Source organism: Schistocerca piceifrons, chromosome 1, assembly GCF_021461385.2.
Source record: "Schistocerca piceifrons isolate TAMUIC-IGC-003096 chromosome 1, iqSchPice1.1, whole genome shotgun sequence".
Classification (NCBI taxonomy): Eukaryota; Metazoa; Arthropoda; class Insecta; order Orthoptera; family Acrididae; genus Schistocerca; species Schistocerca piceifrons.
The window spans coordinates 464,112,739-464,132,114 of record NC_060138.1 but is presented as its reverse complement, the minus strand read 5'-3'; positions in this window follow the sequence as shown (position 1 = coordinate 464,132,114).

Here is a 19,376-nt window from a genome sequence, read left to right as displayed (position 1 = left end):
ACAAAGAACGAAAATATGTTATGTGGACATGTTCAAAATGTCCATTAGCGAGGATACATGCATCCACCCTCCGTCGCATAGAATCCCTCATGCGCTGATGCAGCCCTGGAGAATGGCGTATTGTATCACAGCCTTCCACAATACGAGCACGAAGAGTCTCTACATTTGGTACCGGGGTTTCGTAGACAAGAGCTTTCAGATGCCCCCATAAATGAAAGTCAAGAGGGTTGAGGTCAGGAGAGCGTGGAGGCCATGGAATTGGTCCGCCTCTACCAATCCATCGGTCACCGAATCTGTTGTTGAGAAGCGTACGAACACTTCGACTGAAATGTGCAGGAGCTCTATCGTGCATGAACCACATGTTGTGTCGTACTTGTAAAGGCGCGTGTTCTAGCAGCACAGGTAGAGTATCCCGTATGAAATCATGATAACGTGTTCCATTGAGGGTAGGTGGAAAAACATGGGGCCCAATCAAGACATCACCAACAATACCTGCCCAAACGTTCACAGAAAGTCTGTGTTGATGACGTGATTGCACAACTGCGTTCGGATTCTCGTCAGCCCACACATGTTGACTGTGAAAATTTACGATTTGATCACGTTGGAATGAAGCCTCATCCGTAAAGAGAACATTTGCACTGAAATGAGGATTGACACATTGTTGGATGAACCATTCGCAGAAGTGTACCCGTGGAGGCCAATCAGCTGCTGATAGTGCCTGCACACGCTGTACATGGTACGGAAACAATTGGTTCTCCCGTAGCACTCTCCATACAGTGACGTGGTCAACGTTACCTTGTACAGCAGCAACTTCTCTGACGCTGACATTAGGGTTATCGTCAAGTGCACAAAGAATTGCCTCGTCCATTGCAGGTGTCCTCGTCGTTCTAGGTCTTCCCCAGTCGCGAGTCATAGGCTGGAATGTTCCGTGCTCCCTAAGACGCCGATCAATTGCTTCGAACGTCTTCCTGCGGGACACCTTCGTGCTGGAAATCTGTCTCGATACAAACGTACCGCGCCACGGCTATTGCCCCGTGCTAATCCATACATCAAATGGGCATCTGCCAACTCTGCATTTGTAAACATTGCACTGACTGCAAAACCACTTTCGTGATGAACACTAACCTGTTGATGCTACGTACTGATGTGCTTGATGCTAGTATTGTAGAGCAATGAGTCGCATGTCAACACAAGCACCGAAGTCAACATTACCTTCCTTCAATTGGGCCAACTGGCGGTGAATCGAGGAAGTACAGTACATACTGACGAAACTAAAATGAGCTCTAACATGGAAATTAAGCGTTTCCGGACACATGTCCACATAACATCTTTTCTTTATTGGTGTGTGAGGAATGTTTCCTGAAAGTTTGGCCGTACCTTTTTGTAACACCCTGTATAGTTTCACATTCAGAGCTGAAGGTCGGCGACTGAAATTTTGTGAAAAGATCCCGCCACAACGAAAAACACATCTGAACATATAAACAAATACGTAATCAGTGCCGTTTGTTGCATTGTAAAATGTTAATTACATCCGGAGATACTGTAACCTGAAGTTGACGCTTGAAACTTCCGACGTTCAGTTGCGTGTTGTAACAAACACGGGCCGCGGTCGGCGAGCAGCATCTGCAGGGACATGTTTACGAGGACGACCGTGTTTACGAGTGTGGCTGTAGTGCACTGTTGCGGTTAGGTCTAGCTGTCGCAGTGTCCGCATGTAGCGCTTGCTGCTATTGTTATTCTGCATTCGTCTCCGCACGCAGACCAACTGTAGTACACCGTGTTACCAGACGTCTGTGATAGTGTAGTGTTGTAGGAACTGTGACCATGGTGTATTCGAACTCTGAAAAGGCGGAGATGATACTCATCTATGGCGAGTGTCGACGAAATGCAGCTGAAGCCTGCAGGGTGTATGCAGAACGGTACCCGGACAGAGAGCATCCAACGTGTCGCACATTGCAAAACATCTACCGCCAACTGTATGCAACAGGTACGGTCGTAGCACGCAAACGGGTCCGTAACAGGCTCGTCACAGGAGAAGCGGGTGCAGTTGGTGTGTTAGCTGCTGTTGCCATGAACCCACACATGAGTACACGGGACATTGCGAGAGCCGGTGGACTGAGTCAAAGTAGTGTCATGCGCATACTGCATCGTCACCGCTTTCACCCGTTTCATGTGTCGCTACATCAGCAATTACATGGTGATGACTTTAATCATCGAGTGCAATTCTGTCAATGGGCATTAACAGAGAATGCGTTGCAGTTCTACCTGTTTACCGATGAAGCGGGTTTCACAAACCACGGGGCAGTGAATCTACGGAACATGCATTACTGGTCCGTGGACAATCCTCGCTGGCTCAGACAGGTAGAGCGACAGCGACCGTGGACTGTAAATGTATGGTGCGGAATCATTGGCGACCACCTCACTGGTCCTCACTTCATTGCAGGGGCCCAAACAGCTGCAACATACACCGTGTTTCTACAGAATGATCTGCCAACGTTGCTCGCAAATGTCCCACTGGAAACCCGTCGACGTATGTGGTATCAGCATGATGGTGCACCTGCACATTCAGCAATTAACACTAGGCTGACCCTTGACAGGATGTTGGACGGGCGTTTCATAGGACGTGGAGGACGCATAAATTGGCCAGCCCGTTCTCCTGATCTTACACCTCTGGACTTCTTTCTGTAGGGTACGTTAAAGGAGAATGTGTACCGTGATGTGCCTACAACCCCAGAGGATATGAAACAACGTATTGTGGCAGCCTGCGGCGACATTACACCAGATGTACTTAAACACGAATTCTGAGTGGTGCGAAAAGTGGCAGTTATTTCTCAGTTAGAAGAAATGTGAAGTTATCCAGAAAAGTACAAAAAGAAATCGGTTGAATTTCGATTACACGATAACTCACACAAATTTAAAGGCCGTCAATTCGACTAAATACCTAGGAATTACAATCACGGACAACTAAGTTGTAACAGTCACATGGATAATGTTATGGGTAAGGCAAACAAAAGACTACATTTTTATTGGCAGGACACTTAGAAGATGTAACAGGTCTACTAAAGATACTGCGAGAGTATCGCTGTTCTCTGTGTAACCCTTACCATATAACTGACAGAGATTATCGAAAAAGTTCAAATAGGGGCAGCTTGTTTTGCATATTGCGAAATAGGGGAGAGAGGGTCACGGATGTATAAGAGAGCTGGGACGGTAAACATTAAAACAAAGTTACAATGAAATGAACACCCTTAGCTGCTTACAGGCGTTGACATACGTCAAAGGGGACAGATGAAAATGTGTGCCCCGACCGTGACTTGAACCCGGGATCTCCTGCTTACATGGCATACGCTCTGTCCATCTTTATCGATTCCACAGACAGAACGTGAGAAGAGGGGCTAGTGTAATTGGTTAATACAAACCATAAAAAAATGCACGGAAGTATGTTTTTTAACACAAACATACGTTTTTTTTAAATGGAACCCTGTTAGTTTTGTTAGCACAATTGAACTTATAAACAAATACGTAATCAGTGCCGTTTGTTGCATTGTAAAATGTTAATTACTTCCGGAGATATTGTAACCTAAAGTTGACGCTTGAGTACCACTCCTCCGCTGCTCGATCGTGTGTATCGGAGAGCACCGAATTACGTAGGGATCCAAAGGGAACGGTGATGGACCTTAGGTACACAAGAGATTGGAACAGCACATTACGTCCACATACTAACACCTTTTTATTGGTCTTTTTCACTGACGCACATGTACATTACCATAAGGGGTGAGGTACACGTACACACGTGGTTCCGTTTTCAATTACGGAGTGGAATAGAGTGTGTCCCGACATGTCAGGCCAACAGATGTTCAATGTGGTGGCCACCATTTGCTGCACACAATTGCAATCTCTGGCGTAATGAATGTCGTACACGCCGCAGTCATCATCATCAGTTATCTGCTATATTAGCAGGTGAAGAAATGGGATCTAGAGAAGATAAGGTCCAACAAAGAACAAATTACAGAAATGCTGTCTCGGGACTTTCTAAACACATTACGAGACAAAGAAGCACCTGATAACGCCAACGAGTACTGGAATATGCTGAAAGAAGGAATCATTAAAGCAGGACAGCAAAATATAGGATATGTAAAAGGGAAAAGGTCAAAAAAACCATGGGTCACACAAGAAATGATTTCCAAGATGGAGGAGAGAAGAAAATTGAAAAACAAGAACACTGAAGATGCAAGAAAGATATACCGAAGGTTAAATAACGAACTGCGAAGAGAAACAGAGCAGGCTAGGAAAAAATGGCTAAAAGAGGAATGTGATGAAATTGAAGAACTGGACAGGAAAGGAAGATACGACTTACTATACAACAGAGTAAAGACTATGACATGGGAACAAAACAGAGCAGGAAGTGCTACTATGGAAATTTTGAGTAAAGACGAAGAGGTAGTGTATAAAGATCGTGACGATGTTCTCCAGAGATGGGAAGAATATATAAAAGAGCTATATGACACAAATAGCAAACCAGAAACTCTGGAACTTGAATCACACAACAGTGTAAGTGATGAAGAGAAAGGACCGACCATCATAATGGAAGAAGTAAAGTCTGCTATTGCTGCAATGAAAAATGGCAAAGCAGTAGGTACAGATACAATACCGGGAGAAATACTAAAATGCTTGAACCACAATGGAATAAGAGAAATATTGAGGTTATGTAATAAAATATATGACAGTGGTGAATGGCCTGAGGACTTTTTGACAACAGTAATGATTCCATTGCCGAAAAAACAAGGAACCAAGAAATGCAGCGAGCACAGGACAATCAGCCTCATTTCACATGCAGCCAAAGTGATGTTAAGAATAATTAATAAAAGACTTGAAAAAGTAATAGAGGAGAATCTCGGCGAGGAGCAGTTTGGCTTTAGACGGAATACGGGCACCAGAGATGCAATAGGGCTCCTACGAATCTTAGGAGAAAGGTTTATGGAAAAAGGAAGAGACCTATATATGTGCTTCATCGATTTAGAAAAGGCATTTGACAATGTGGTTTGGGACAAGCTGGCGACTATTATGAGGGAAAAGAGAGTGGACTGGAAAACCAGAAGACTTATAAACTCATTGTACCTTAATCAAAAAGTTTCAGTTAAAGTGAGAGGAGAAAGTACAAACTGGATCAGACTAGGGAAAGGAGTAAGACAAGGATGCTGTTTATCACCTACTCTTTTCAACCTGTACTTGGAAAATATGATTGACCAATGCTCATTAGATGACAAAGGAGTAGAAATTGGAGGAAGAAGAGTAGGGTGCTTGAGATTTGCTGATGACATGGTCCTTCTAGCCACAGGGGAAAAAGAATTACAGGATTTGGTGGACACCATTGCAACTAACGGAAAAAAATATGGAATGAAAATTAACACAAATAAAACAAAAGTATTGGCAGTAGGAGGAAATAAGGCACTAAAAATTGTGCTGAATGGAGAAAAACTAGAACAGGTGCAAAATTTTAAGTATCTTGGAAGCAGGATAGACACCGACTGGAAGTGCACCACAGAAATTAAAACAAGGATAGCAATGGCAAAAGAGGCGTTTTATAAGAAAAGGAGAATCTTCTGCAGCGGTATGGACAGAGAACTCAGAAAGAGACTTATAAAATGTCTTGTATGGAGTGTTCTTCTATATGGCGCTGAAACATGGACTATGAGGAAAAAAGACAGAGAAAGGCTGGAGGCTTTTGAGATCTGGACATGGCGGAAGATGGAAGGAATAAGTTGGATGGACAGAGTAAAAAATGAAGAGGTACTGAGAAGAGTGGGAGAGAAAAGGCAGTTACTAGATGTAATAAAGAGAAGAAAAAGAAATTGGATTGGGCATATATTAAGAAAAAATGACGGACTGATAAAAACAGTTTTAGAAGGTTATGTAGAAGGGAAAAGGAAGCGAGGAAGGAAGAGATTCCAGATACTGGATGACATGATGGACGGTACAACATACAGCAGCCTTAAGAAGGAAGCAATGGATCGCAGAAAATGGAGAGGCAAAGGACCTGCTAATATAGCAGATAACTGATGATGATGACTGCGGCGTGTACGACATTCATTACGCCAGAGATTGCAATTGTGTGCAGCAAATGGTGGCCACCACATTGAACATCTGTTGGCCTGACATGTCGGGACACACTCTATTCCACTCCGTAATTGAAAACGGAACCACGTGTGTACGTGTACCTCACCCCTTATGGTAATGTACATGTGCGTCAGTGAAAAAGACCAATAAAAAGGTGTTAGTATGTGGACGTAATGTGCTGTTCCAATCTCTTGTGTACCTAAGGTCCATCACCGTTCCCTTTGGATCCCTACGTAATTCGGTGCTCTCCGATACACACGATCGAGCAGCGGAGGAGTGGTACTCAAGCGTCAACTTTAGGTTACAATATCTCCGGAAGTAATTAACATTTTACAATGCAACAAACGGCACTGATTACGTATTTGTTTATAAGTTCAATTGTGCTAACAAAACTAACAGGGTTCCATTTAAAAAAAACGTATGTTTGTGTTAAAAAACATACTTCCGTGCATTTTTTTATGGTTTGTATTAACCAATTACACTAGCCCCTCTTCTCACGTTCTGTCTGTGGAATCGATAAAGATGGACAGAGCGTATGCCATGTAAGCAGGAGATCCCGGGTTCAAGTCACGGTCGGGGCACACATTTTCATCTGTCCCCTTTGACGTATGTCAACGCCTGTAAGCAGCTAAGGGTGTTCATTTCATTGTAACTTTGTTTTAATGTTTACCGTCCCAGCTCTCTTATACATCCGTGACCCTCTCTCCCCTATTTCGCAATATGCAAAACAAGCTGCCCCTATTTGAACTTTTTCGATAATCTCTGTCAGTTATATGGTAAGGGTTACACAGAGAACAGCGATACTCTCGCAGTATCTTTAGTAGACCTGTTACATCTTCTAAGTGTCCTGCCAATAAAAATGTAGTCTTTTGTTTGCCTTACCCATAACATTATCCATGTGACTGTTACAACTTAGTTGTCCGTGATTGTAATTCCTAGGTATTTAGTCGAATTGACGGCCTTTAAATTTGTGTGAGTTATCGTGTAATCGAAATTCAACCGATTTCTTTTTGTACTTTTCTGGATAACTTCACATTTCTTCTAACTGAGAAATAACTGCCACTTTTCGCACCACTCAGAATTCGTGTTTAAGTTATTTTGCAATTGATTTTGATGTTCTGATGACATTATTAGACGGTTAATGACAGCTTCGTTCGCAAACAACCTAATAGGACTGCTGAGATTATCTCCTAAACCGATTATGTCGATTAGGAACAGCAAAGGAACCCATCAAGCAGCAAAGGACCTATTCTACACTTCTTTGTGAAACGCGGAATATCACTTCCGTTTTACTGGGTGATTTTCTGTTGGTTACTAAGTACTGTCACCTTGCTGACAAGGGAACCTCCCCATCACACCCCCCTCAGATTTAGTTATAAGTTGGCACAATGGATAGGCCTTGAAAAACTGAACACAGATCAATCGAGAAAACAGGAAGAAGTTGTGTGGAACTATGAAAAAAATTAATAAAATATACAAACTGAGTAGTCCATGCGCAACATATACCACATCAAGGAAATTGTAGGATAAGGAGCGCCGTGGTCCCGTGGGCAGCGTGAGTAGCTGCGGAACGAAAGGTCCTTGGTTCAAGTCTTGCCTTGACTGAACATTTTACTTACTTTATTTTCGCAAAGCTATGATCTGTCCGTTCGTTCATTGACGTCTCTGTTCACTGTAAGAAGTTTAGTGTCTGTGTTTTGCGACCGCACCGCAAAACCGTGCGATTAGTAGACGAAAGGACGTGCCTCTCCAATGGGAACCGAAAACATTTGATCGCAAGGTCATAGTTCAACCGATTCCTCCACAGGAAAACATCTGATATATTCTATACGACACTGGTAACGGCATGTGCGTCACATGACAGGAATATGTTGTCGACCCACCTAACTTGTACACTTAGCGAATGGGTAAAAATATTCTTCTTCCTTGCCCGATTTAGGTTTTCTTGTGGATGTGATAATCACTCCCAAAAAAGTGATGAAAACATAAGAGTTTGTCACATAAACAGAAAATTTAAACTTTTCACTCGAGGGAAGACTTCAACCTGGGACCTCTCGTTTGGTAGCCGCTCTCGCTAACCACGGGACCACGGCGCTCCGTGCCACCCATTGTCCTTGATGTTGCCTATCTTCGCATGGACTACTCAGTTTGTATATTTTGCTTATTTTTTTCGCAATTCCACACAACATCTTCCTGTTTTCTCGATTGATCTGTGTTCAGTTTTTCAAGTCCTATCCACTGTGCCAACTCATAACTAAATCTGAGGGAGGTGCGATGGGGAGGTTCCCTTGTGAGAAGATATCGCGGATCCAGTAGCGCAACCGAAATGATAACCCCATATACAAGCAATTTGATTAGAAGTCTTTTGTGGGGAACGGTGTCGAAAGCCTTCTGGAAATCTAGAAATATGTGATCAATTTGAGATTCCCGGTCAGTAGCACTTATTACTTCTTGCGAATAAAGAGCTCGTGTTTTGCAACACCTATATTTTCTGAATACGTGCTGACTGTGCGTCAATAGACAGTTCCTTTCAGGGAATTCATAATGTTGGTTAAAAGATGTTACTTACCAATGGTGAAACTAGCCAATACATTATTCCATTGATGGGACAAGAACCGAAAGCTGTTATAATGGGTGTAGGGATCAAACACATACCCACCACTTGTTTATTCAGCAGAACACTGGCGAAAAATACACAATAAATGAGTCTGAGGCCAAGAAAATTCATGGTCCCACATAATACAAAGTTCGTAGACTCCAAGAGATACTGTAAGTATAAATAGTGTTGTGGAATTCTTTTAGAAAGAATATGTTTTGGCAAGTATGTAGATTTTAAAGTGCGGAAACGGGTTGTTACGCCACAGTAATGAAAGCTATTGCTAATTAATTCGACTGATAGGATAAAGAATCCGAAATGGACAATAAAGCGTAAGGACCTGCGCAGGGCGAATTCTGAAGATCTCCTAGGAAGAGAAGAGACGGAGATGTTCGTATACCGGGAATCACTTTTCTGCTAATTCGGATGAGAGGTGCCTCGACATCTGCTGGAATTTCGCTCAAAACTTTGGTCGCAAGCGTCTTGGCAGCGATAGGAACGAGAGTACCTCACAAGGGAACCTCCCCATCGCACCCCCCTCAGATTTAGTTATAAGTTGGCACAATGGATAGGCCTTGAAAAACTGAATACAGATCAATCGAGAAATCAGGAAGAAGTTGTGTGGAAGTATGAAAAAAATTAGCAAAATATACAAACTGAGTAGTCTATGCATATGATATGCAACATCAAGGAGAGACCGAGCTCGCGAGTGCCGTGGTCCCGTGGTTAGCGTGAGCAGCTGCAGTACGAGAGGTCCTTGGTTCAAGTCTTCCCTCGAGTGAAATGTTTAATTTTTAGTCCGCCTTTCGCCGCGGAGCAGCTCGGACTTGTTTACGTCCCGGCTGCGAACGTTCGCGGAAGAAGCGGTGTTTACACCGTCGTCACTCGCGTGTGTTACTGTTTGAATCGAACGCAATGGCACACAATTTCCGAAAAACCACGATACAGTTCACGTTCTGTAGCGAGTATGCAAGACCGAAGGCTTTCGAAATCGAACGTTTCTTGAGGGACGAAGTGCATCTCAATTACACGGAGATTATTGGCATTCATTTATCAATCGTGAGCAGCACTCTTTACGTAAAGATTATTGACGGCGCAGCATGTGAAAGGATCATTGAAGCCGCCAAACGAGGATTCCAGTTCCGACACTCCGATGGTAATATTGGCGAAGTTTTAGTCGCTCATTCGGGCCTGGGCGTGCGTATGATTCGAATCTTCGAGCTGCCTATCGAGGTACCCGAATCATTGGTCACTGAATCACTCCAGCCATATGGCAGAGTTATTAGTCATACGGCCGAACGTTGGGCAAGTTTTAGCACGTATCCAGTTCTCAATGGTGTCCGACAGGTGCGAATTGCCCTTACCAAACATGTGCCATCGTACATAAACATCGGCGGCTGTAGAGCTATTGTCATCTATGATGGACAGCCCCGGACATGCTCCGGGTGTGGTGGTGAAGGACATCTTCGATCAGCGTGTATGCAGAGGAGACTCGTGCAACTCCCCAGCGGAGACTTCCAGAATCCGACTACACCAACGTCACTGCCGATGTCCTACGTGACGGCACTTCGCGGGGAGGTGACGCCGAGGTCGGAGCGCACCATCGAACCGACGCCGCAGTTGATTGAGGAGCCTTCGGACGCCACTGAAGAAGGAATGGCTCTGACCAACCTCCAATCTCAGACACTACAGGTGACGCAGAAAGAGGATGAGAGCATCACAATAGGCATGGAAGCTGAAGTGGAACGGCCCCAGGGCATTGTAGCGGCGGCGGGAACGCAGGAGATGCAAGATTCGCCAACACCAGAGGCCGAGGTTAGGGCCCGCAAACAACGCTCGCCAAAGCGCCGCAAGAAGCGCCGACTAAACTCTGCGGAGACGCTCCCTTCTCTTCTAGGGAGCCCAGATGAGTCTAACACTATGGACCTGTCTGACATGGAACCACAAGCTTCGGATGTCGCAGATCATATGAATTCGGACAGTGAAATGATGTCATATCGTTCAGACGACGCATCCGCTCAGGGGCCTGCTACCCCTTCGGCGGTGGAGTCTGCAGCTGCGAAAGAACAACGGATGTCACACATCAATGCCGCACAGGAAACTTTGGAGCACACCAATAGTATCAGCTGGTATGAGCAGGACGACGAAATCACCGATGCGGACCATTCTATTGGTGGGGCCTTGCATCCGTCCGCATCTCAAGAAACCTAATGCCGCAGGGACACGTTCCTCGGGCGACCATCGGCGGATGTGCAAAGGGACTATCGACACGGTGAAACGTTGTCATTTTAACATCATGTGGAGATGACAGCTACTCGACCCCAGGCATACAGAATAGGGACAGTGAATGTAAATACCATTAGATCGCCCGTGAAACAGCAGTTGTTTAGGGACATGATATACACGTCGGATGTGGATATACTGATGGTGCAGGAAATTTACATTCCTGAGTTCCAGGAAGTACATGGATACATCTCCTACACCTCGCCGCACTCGAACAACGACAGTGGAACGGCGATATTGGTCCGGGACGGGATTCCGGTCCGAGACCTGACTTATCTACCTTCGGCACGAGGACTGGCGATAACTGTTCATGGAATTCGCATTCTCAATGTTTATGCCCCTTCCGGCACAGACAACAGACGGGCGCGTGCGAGATATTATTCGGAAGAGATTGTGCCCTTATTTACCGGCAGATTCGATTATTTCATTATAGGTGGTGACTTCAATTGTGTTTTAGCCCAAAAAGACCAGACACCACATTACAATACCTGTCGTGAATTGCATGTGCTATGCCGGGATCTGGAGTTAAGCGACACCTGGGACATGATTCATAGGAACCGTGAGGGATATACATTTTTTACCAGTCACTCGGCGAGCAGACTCGATCGAATATATGTTTCGGTTGGCCTACAGGATAAGGTGGTCGACGCGGAACGATGGCCTGCGGCATTTACTGATCATCTGGCTTACATTTGTACCATGTCACTGCCTAGGCAAAGTGTGTGGAGAAGCCGCGGGACATGGAAGCTCAATTCGTCACTTTTGGCGGACCCCGAATGTCGTCAGAGAGTCGAGGAGGTATGGGCCACATGTCAACGCCGTCTACCAACGTATACCTCCGTGCTTCAATGGTGGCTCGAGTGCACTAAGCCGGCAATAAGAAGAGCTCTAATACAGTATGGTCGGGATAAGACGAGAGACACTCTTGATTATTATTACACCATGCTTCGTGAGCTGTCCTTCCAGGTGCCGTCTGCAGAACATCATGCGGAAGTTCATCGTGTCAAGGCACAAATCCTATCGATCACGCGACGACGACTGGGTGGCATCCCAATACGGGCAAGATGTCTTGACACCATCACTGGGGAACGTACCTCGATGCACCATGTGTCGCGGGAACATAAACATTACCGCCGGGCATTGGTAACAGTGCTCCACGGTTTAGATGGCCGTCAACTGACAACACAACAGGACATTGCAAATGAATTTTTAGAGCATTTCCGCCATCTCTATGCCGGTACACCGACGGACCGTCAGGTAGGGGAAGAGATACTGCAACATCTGCAAGCGACACTGACAGAGACGGATAAGGCAGCGCTTATGGAGCCACTCACAGAAGACGATATAAAGGTGGCACTCACAAAAGGAGCGGCCCATAAATCACCGGGGCCAGATGGGATTACGCTAGAGTTTTATCGAGAATTCGTGGACATGATGATGCCACAGTTGGTGTCGATGTACAATGAGGCGATGAGTCCGAACATGCGCCTACCGTCGGATTTTGTGACGGGCTTTCTTCTTCCCATCCCGAAGATGGCGGGGAATCGCAGTGTTAATCAATATCGGCCTCTCACTATGCTAAACACCGATTATAAAATTTTTGCACGGCTACTAGCGTCTCGTCTCAAGCTGGCGATATCCAGGACAATATCCCCTCATCAGGCTTGCATAGGGGTGCGAAGCAACATCTCCTCGGCGTTAAGTGAATACCGTGACGTTATCGCCCTTGAGGAAACGTGTAAAATGCGAACAGCGTTGATATCTGTGGACTTCGATCATGCGTTCGACAGGATAAACTATGACTTCTTGGCGTCAGTCATGAGCCGAATGGAGATTCCACCTGTTTTCATCTCCATCATTATGAGGCTAATACGAGGGGCTACATCGAAGGTGATTGTAAACGGTCGGGAAGCGAGCTCGGTTCCTATTAACAGCTCCGTCCGACAAGGGTGCCCACTCTCCATGATGCTGTTTGCGGTATCGCTTGAGCCGCTGATGTGTGTTATGAGGCGCTCACTTACTGGGATAGCGCTTAATGAGAACTCTTTCGTTTGTCGCGCATTTGCGGACGACCTGATCCTTCTTGTCAGATCAGGTCATGAAGTGCGTCAGGCTGTTGAACATCTAGACTCTTACGGGACGGGAGCAGGCAGTGTCATTAACATGACGAAATCCAAAATTATGCACATTGGACGGGGTCTGGAAGACATACCGGGACCGTTTCAGACGGTGGAATCGCTGCGATGTCTGGGGATCACATTTACCCGTTCACTACGGCGGTCAGCGGCGGCGAGTTCTCGGCGGCTTCTGCAAAATGTTCGTCTGGCGATACGAAACAACTGACTGAGAGCCTTTGACATGATCCAGCGTGTGGCATACACTAACGTTCACATAGCGTCACGACTGCCCCATTTAGCGCAGATCCTACCAATACCGAAGGGTATTGCAGACCGCCTCATGGCAGCCTTTGGTTACTATGTTAGTACTGGGATGTTATTTAAGATCACATATGAAACGTTAACGCTACAATTCCGGAACGGTGGCCTCAACCTCACAAACGTGCGAAACAAAGCTCTGGCGCTTTACATGCGAGCGATGATACGAAATTGGCAACAACGAAAGCATACCATAACGTCAGCTCTGATAGAAGTACTTGTTCCGCCTTCGTACGAACCCCCTATTGCGGTGGGCAATATTTCGCCTTCTCTTGCACACATTGCCTCATTTCTTGTTGATTACAGTTATGTTCGTCTGAAAGTACCTTCGACGAGAATACCCACGACTCGGGAGATCTATAGGTGCTTGATGGATCACCATGCCCGCAACGTAATGGAATTCAAATACCCGTCGAGAACGTGGAACCACATTTGGTGTGCAGTGCATACTCCATTACTGTCAACAGCAGCGAGATCGATGTGGTACATTCTTATAAACCGTAAACTTGTGACCAGGAGTCGATTACATAGAATTCATATGGTCGATTCTCCTCTTTGCACAAACTGTGGCCTGTTAGCAACGGAAGAACATGGTTTAGTGTGTGGCGCAGCGGGGGACGTCTGGATGGTGACGCGTCGAATACTGGCCTTCCTTCGGCGCACTAACTACACAGAAATCACATCGGATGTACTTTTTCTACCGGACAAGACCTTTATTCCCAAACAAAAGACGTATGCGGTCAATTGGATCGCTGGACATGCGACGAAATATTTGTATTCGTACGATATTAAGTCCGTGATGGATTATTGGATGTATTTACAAGAACAACACGAGCTCATACGGAGTCATACGAAATACAGGACTTACTTTTCCAATTTTTTAGGAAGTGTTTTTCACAATCCGCCCGACAGCTGGGGTGTCCCAGAACTGAGAAGACTACTGCAGCAGAACGACTAGAGACAATACTGCGCGGTTCAATTATATGGCATATAGCACACTGAGAAGAACACTGGCCCCTACCTGGTCAACGCAGGAGAAATACATGCCGCCCACAAAGGCAGAAATGGTCAAGATTATATGGCTGTCTGCCAGATTTATGATGCGACACCGCGTGCTGTAGGGATTGTGATGCAGATGATAACTTCATTTTCACTCCCGCCCGTGACTAGGATTGTCATTTACTTTATTCATGTTACACAAAAAAAGGGCGGCCTTTACGTTCATTTTCTGGTTTCCAAATTGTTTTTGCTGTCTCGATCCTTTTCTTATCCCTAAGATAGTACAATTGTACGAATAAAGATTGTTTGTTTACCCTGCCTTCCTGTTCCCCCCCCCCCCCCAAAAAAAAGATAAAAAAAATCCGTTTGGAATACGAATTTTTCTTTTTCTTTTCACTTTCATTTAACTTGTATGTAAATCTTATTTATGTATTTGTATAGATGTATGACATTAAAAAAAAAGATGGTTACAGCTCGGAGCCTTACACCAGATGTGTCGGGTTCGATTCCTACTCCGGCACTTTTTTTTCTTCTGTTTCATTTTCTTAAAAAAAAAAGAAAAAAAGTCTTCCCTCGAGTGAAATGTTTAATTTTTTATTTTCAGACAATTATTATCTGTCCGTCCGTCCGTCCGTCCGATGCGATCACTTTTTTGGGAGTGATTATCGCATCCACAAGAAAACATAAATCGGGCAAGGTAGAAGAATCTTTTTACCCATTCGCCATGTGTACAAGTTAGGCGGGTCGACAACATATGCTGTCACCAGTGTCGTATAGAATATATCAGACGTGTTTTCCTGTGGAGGAATCGGTTGACCTATGACCTTGCGATCAAACTTTTTCGGTTCCCATTGGATAGGCACGTCCTTTCGTCTACTAATCGCACGGTTTAGCGGTGCGGTCGCAAAACACAGACACTAAACTTATTACAGTTAACAGAGACGTCAATGAACGAACGGACAGATAATAATTGTCTGAAAATAAAAAATTAAAATATTTTACTCACGGGAAGACTTAAACCAAGGACCGCTCGCACCGCAGCTGCTCACGCTAACCACGGGACCACGGCGCTCGTGAGCTCCCTGTCTTCTTGATGTTGCATATGATGTGCGTAGTCTACTCAGTTTGTATATTTTGCTTATTTTTTTCATACTTCCACACAACTTCGTCCTGTTTTCTCGATTGATCTGTGTTCAGTTTTTCAAGGCCTATCCATTGTGCCAGCTTATAACTAAATCTGAGGGGGGTGCGATGGGGAGGTTCCCTTGTCACTAGAAATATGTTGCCTAAGTCCATATTCTATAAAAGTAATAACAAACGCCCAGGAAAGTGACTTTGATGTTATCATTAATGTGTTTTTGTTGTAATTTTGATCAGTCAGGAGTTTGGTTTGTTCCAGCTTTCCATGCAAGTCTACCTGGTGAAAGTGTTTTCGTACAAGTGTAACTTCTGCGCTCTACGACCAGTAACACCTGCCGACAATAGTCAAACCTTCGTTTCCCCTACAATTTCTACCCCAAGTTTTCCTATATTCTTAACATGAAAATTCCTTGATACCCTCGGATGTGTCTACCAGTCTAATTTTAGTCAAGTGTGCCGCGTCCCAGCGCTGGTCCTATAACCACCTTGTGTGCAGGCATGGCCTGCGCAGTGCAGTTAGTACGTTGACGATAGTGTGGGCTGAGCTCTACTACGTCACCTCTAATGAAGTAAGAGGGAGAAAGTCTCCTAGGGCGCTAAGCATAGCGATTCTAGAACGGAGAAAAAACGATGTGATTTGTAGAAAATGGATAAGGGTGCAAACGCTTAAGGATTTAATCTAACAACAATTTATTTTTCGACCTTATCCATAGAGGCGTTTGACAGAGACTGTACACCTTTGCCAGTGAATGAGTACACGCTACCGTTCTGTATGTCGGTCCTTTCCAACATCTCTCGGTTTCTGTGTTCTCCCTCGCTCTGTGAGAAATTAGAGCTGTCCGTGCCATTCGTCCCGACAATAGGCAGTCAAATACCTACCCACAACGGGAGACGAGTCCGAGACACCACTTATTCACTTGTTCCTCTTTATATTCTGACAGACATGTCAACTATTACCGTTTGTAGTTTTATTCGCATTAGCAGTAAGGTACGAGTCAGTGCCTGTTCCTCTTTAAATTCTGTCAAATAGAAAATATCAACAATTGTTCGTTGCTACTAGAGACAAGCTCTATAGGGCTTCTTCTTCTTTAACAGGCAGACAAATAAGGATAATAACTGTTTTCCCCTGACTCTTCTGCAGGTTTTCCTAAAGATCGAACATTTCCCAAAGCGTTCTGACTGGTACTGCTTCTGTTGTCATGTCGGTGCTTTCCAGCTACATAAAAGGTGATGAAGCTCTCATTAACAGTTACTGTGCAGCTGCTTTCTCAGGTGTACATTCGATATCTTACGTCAGGTGTAGTTCTGTCCCAGAAAGCCGCTCTCTGATACCTACCAGACTCTGCCTATTCGCTGCCTTGACATAACTACTTAATAAAGTTCCTTTCTTTTCGTTAATCCCACGACATCTCTTACATTAGTAAGCTTTGACAACCACGACAGCTGTGCCATAAATTTCTTTTCTCTTCGAGCTTATTCAATAATTCTTCAATACCTACTTGATCAACCTATTAGTCTTCAGCACTGTTCTAAAGCACCACTTTCTGCTCTTGTATCTAGTATATATTGTCCATGTTTCACTTCCATATGAATCTGTACATCAGACAAATACCTTCCCAATACTTAAATTTATGTTACATGTTAACATATTTGTCTGTTTCAGATAAGTTTTTCTTACCACTGCGCCTGCATTTTCTGTCTTCTTCACTACTGTCAGATTTTGTTATTTTTCTGCCGAAATATCGTAACTCGTTTGCTGCTTCTGGTATCTCATTTCTTAGTTTAATTCTCCCAGCATTGTTAATAGATTGGACGTAATATTGTTTTGAAGTCTTAGTTTTTCGTGGAAATATGTGTGCTATTTTCGTATAAATACTACAGGTTGGGATGCTGAACACTTTTGTAAATGGAGTTACCATCAATGTAGCCTTGGTTTACAATGACTGATTTGTATAGGAATAAATATATATTTATAGCTAGCATAAATAATCTCTCTCTTTACGTTATTTCAGATCAAAAGCTACACTTCAGAGCATTACTTTAATTTGACTGTCTCATAGTAGCTTTATGTAATTAAGAACATTATTTGTAATAACCAAATGTTATTAACGTAAATAAGAGACACAAATTGGAAAGAATAATAAAACAATTACCGCATAATGATTTTCCCATAGTACACTGTATAAAATTGCTGCCCATTGTAGTCTAACTATTTCTCTCCTACAAATACCATTTACAAACATCTCCATAGACGCAAACGGAGGCCCGCGGTCTTGGGCGTCTTTGCAAGGTTCACGCGGCTCCTCCCTTCGGTGGTTCGAGTCCTCTCTCGGGCATGGATGTGTGTGTGTGTGTGTGTGTGTGTGTGTGTGTGTGTGTGTGTGTGTGTGTTGTCCTTGCCGTAAGTTAGTTTAAGTTAGGTTAAGTAGTGTGTAAGCCTGGGGACCGATGACCTTAGCAGTTTGGTCCCACAGGAACTTACCACAGAAACAAACTCAAACGGAAAACGAAAAGTGAATATACTCAATTAGTGAACTTACCCGAGTTAAGATGAGGAATTTGTTAACCTCTAATATCAATTTAAGTGTTAGCGGCGTTCTTCTGAATGTGTAGCCTTGTGCGGAAGCGAAACGCGGACAATAAGCAGACAGGAAGAGAACGGGAGATTTTGCAATGTGGAACTCTACGGGGCGTCGTAGCAGGAATGATCGTTATTGAGGGATATGCCAGGAATGGCCATTCGAAGCAAAAATGCCTCGTAAACACGGGCTCTATAATGCATACCTGAAGAGCTATCTTCACTTCTTCACCAATGATACTGTGAAACAAATCTTTTCTTCTGCAAGTTCTTCGCTTCCCATATTTTGTGAGCGGTTTAGCATGGACCTTGCAGTAGCAGAGTTAGAATTCACAGTATCGAAGATGAAGAAGTGATCATTGCTCTTAAGGTATATATTTTGAAGTTCATGTTTAGTAGGCATTTTTGCTTCGGATGACAGTTCCTGTTATATACCTGAATATCGACCATTCACCCCGGGACACTCTGCAGAAGAATGCTGAGGTTTAGATGGGTAAATAGAATAACAAGAACTGAATCGAATTTGTGAGAAAAGAAATTTATGACTCAGCTTGGCTAAACGGTGGAAGAAAGATTAAAGTTTAACGTCCCGTCGGCATTGAGGTCAAAAGAGACTGTCTAAAAGAAGTGATAGGTTAATGGGACTCATTCTGAGGTGTCAAGGAATTGTGAATTCGGTAATGGAAGGAAATATGAGTGGTAAAAGTTGTAGAGGGAGACCAAGTTTCGAATATAGTAATCAGTTTCGAATGATCGTAAGTTGTGGAAGCTAAGCAGTGATGAGGAGACTTGCACAGGAAAGACTAGCAATGAGAACTGCGAGAAACCACAAAGACAGCAATAACAACAACAACATTGATTGTGTGTTACTGTTTAAGATGATTCTTGGTTTGTTAATCTATACTGAGTTGAGCACTCGGTACTTGCTAGCTTGATGTTCACTGTCTGTTGCGTTTTCGACCACAGACTTAGCGCTCGATGTGGTTCTCACATGCTGTACGGTTCGCGAAAGTGGCTTGTCTAGTCTGTGTCAAGCTACGACAAAAGCATCACCATAATGTGTTAGCGACCTCGGTTACAAAGGTACGTTTCCTCTCCTCGACATTTTTTATTTATTTATTTATTTGTTGTTCCGTGGGACCAAATTAAGGAGACGTCTCCATAGTCATGGAACGAGTCAATACACGAAATTATAACACGATAGTAGAAACAGATAAAATGAAATATA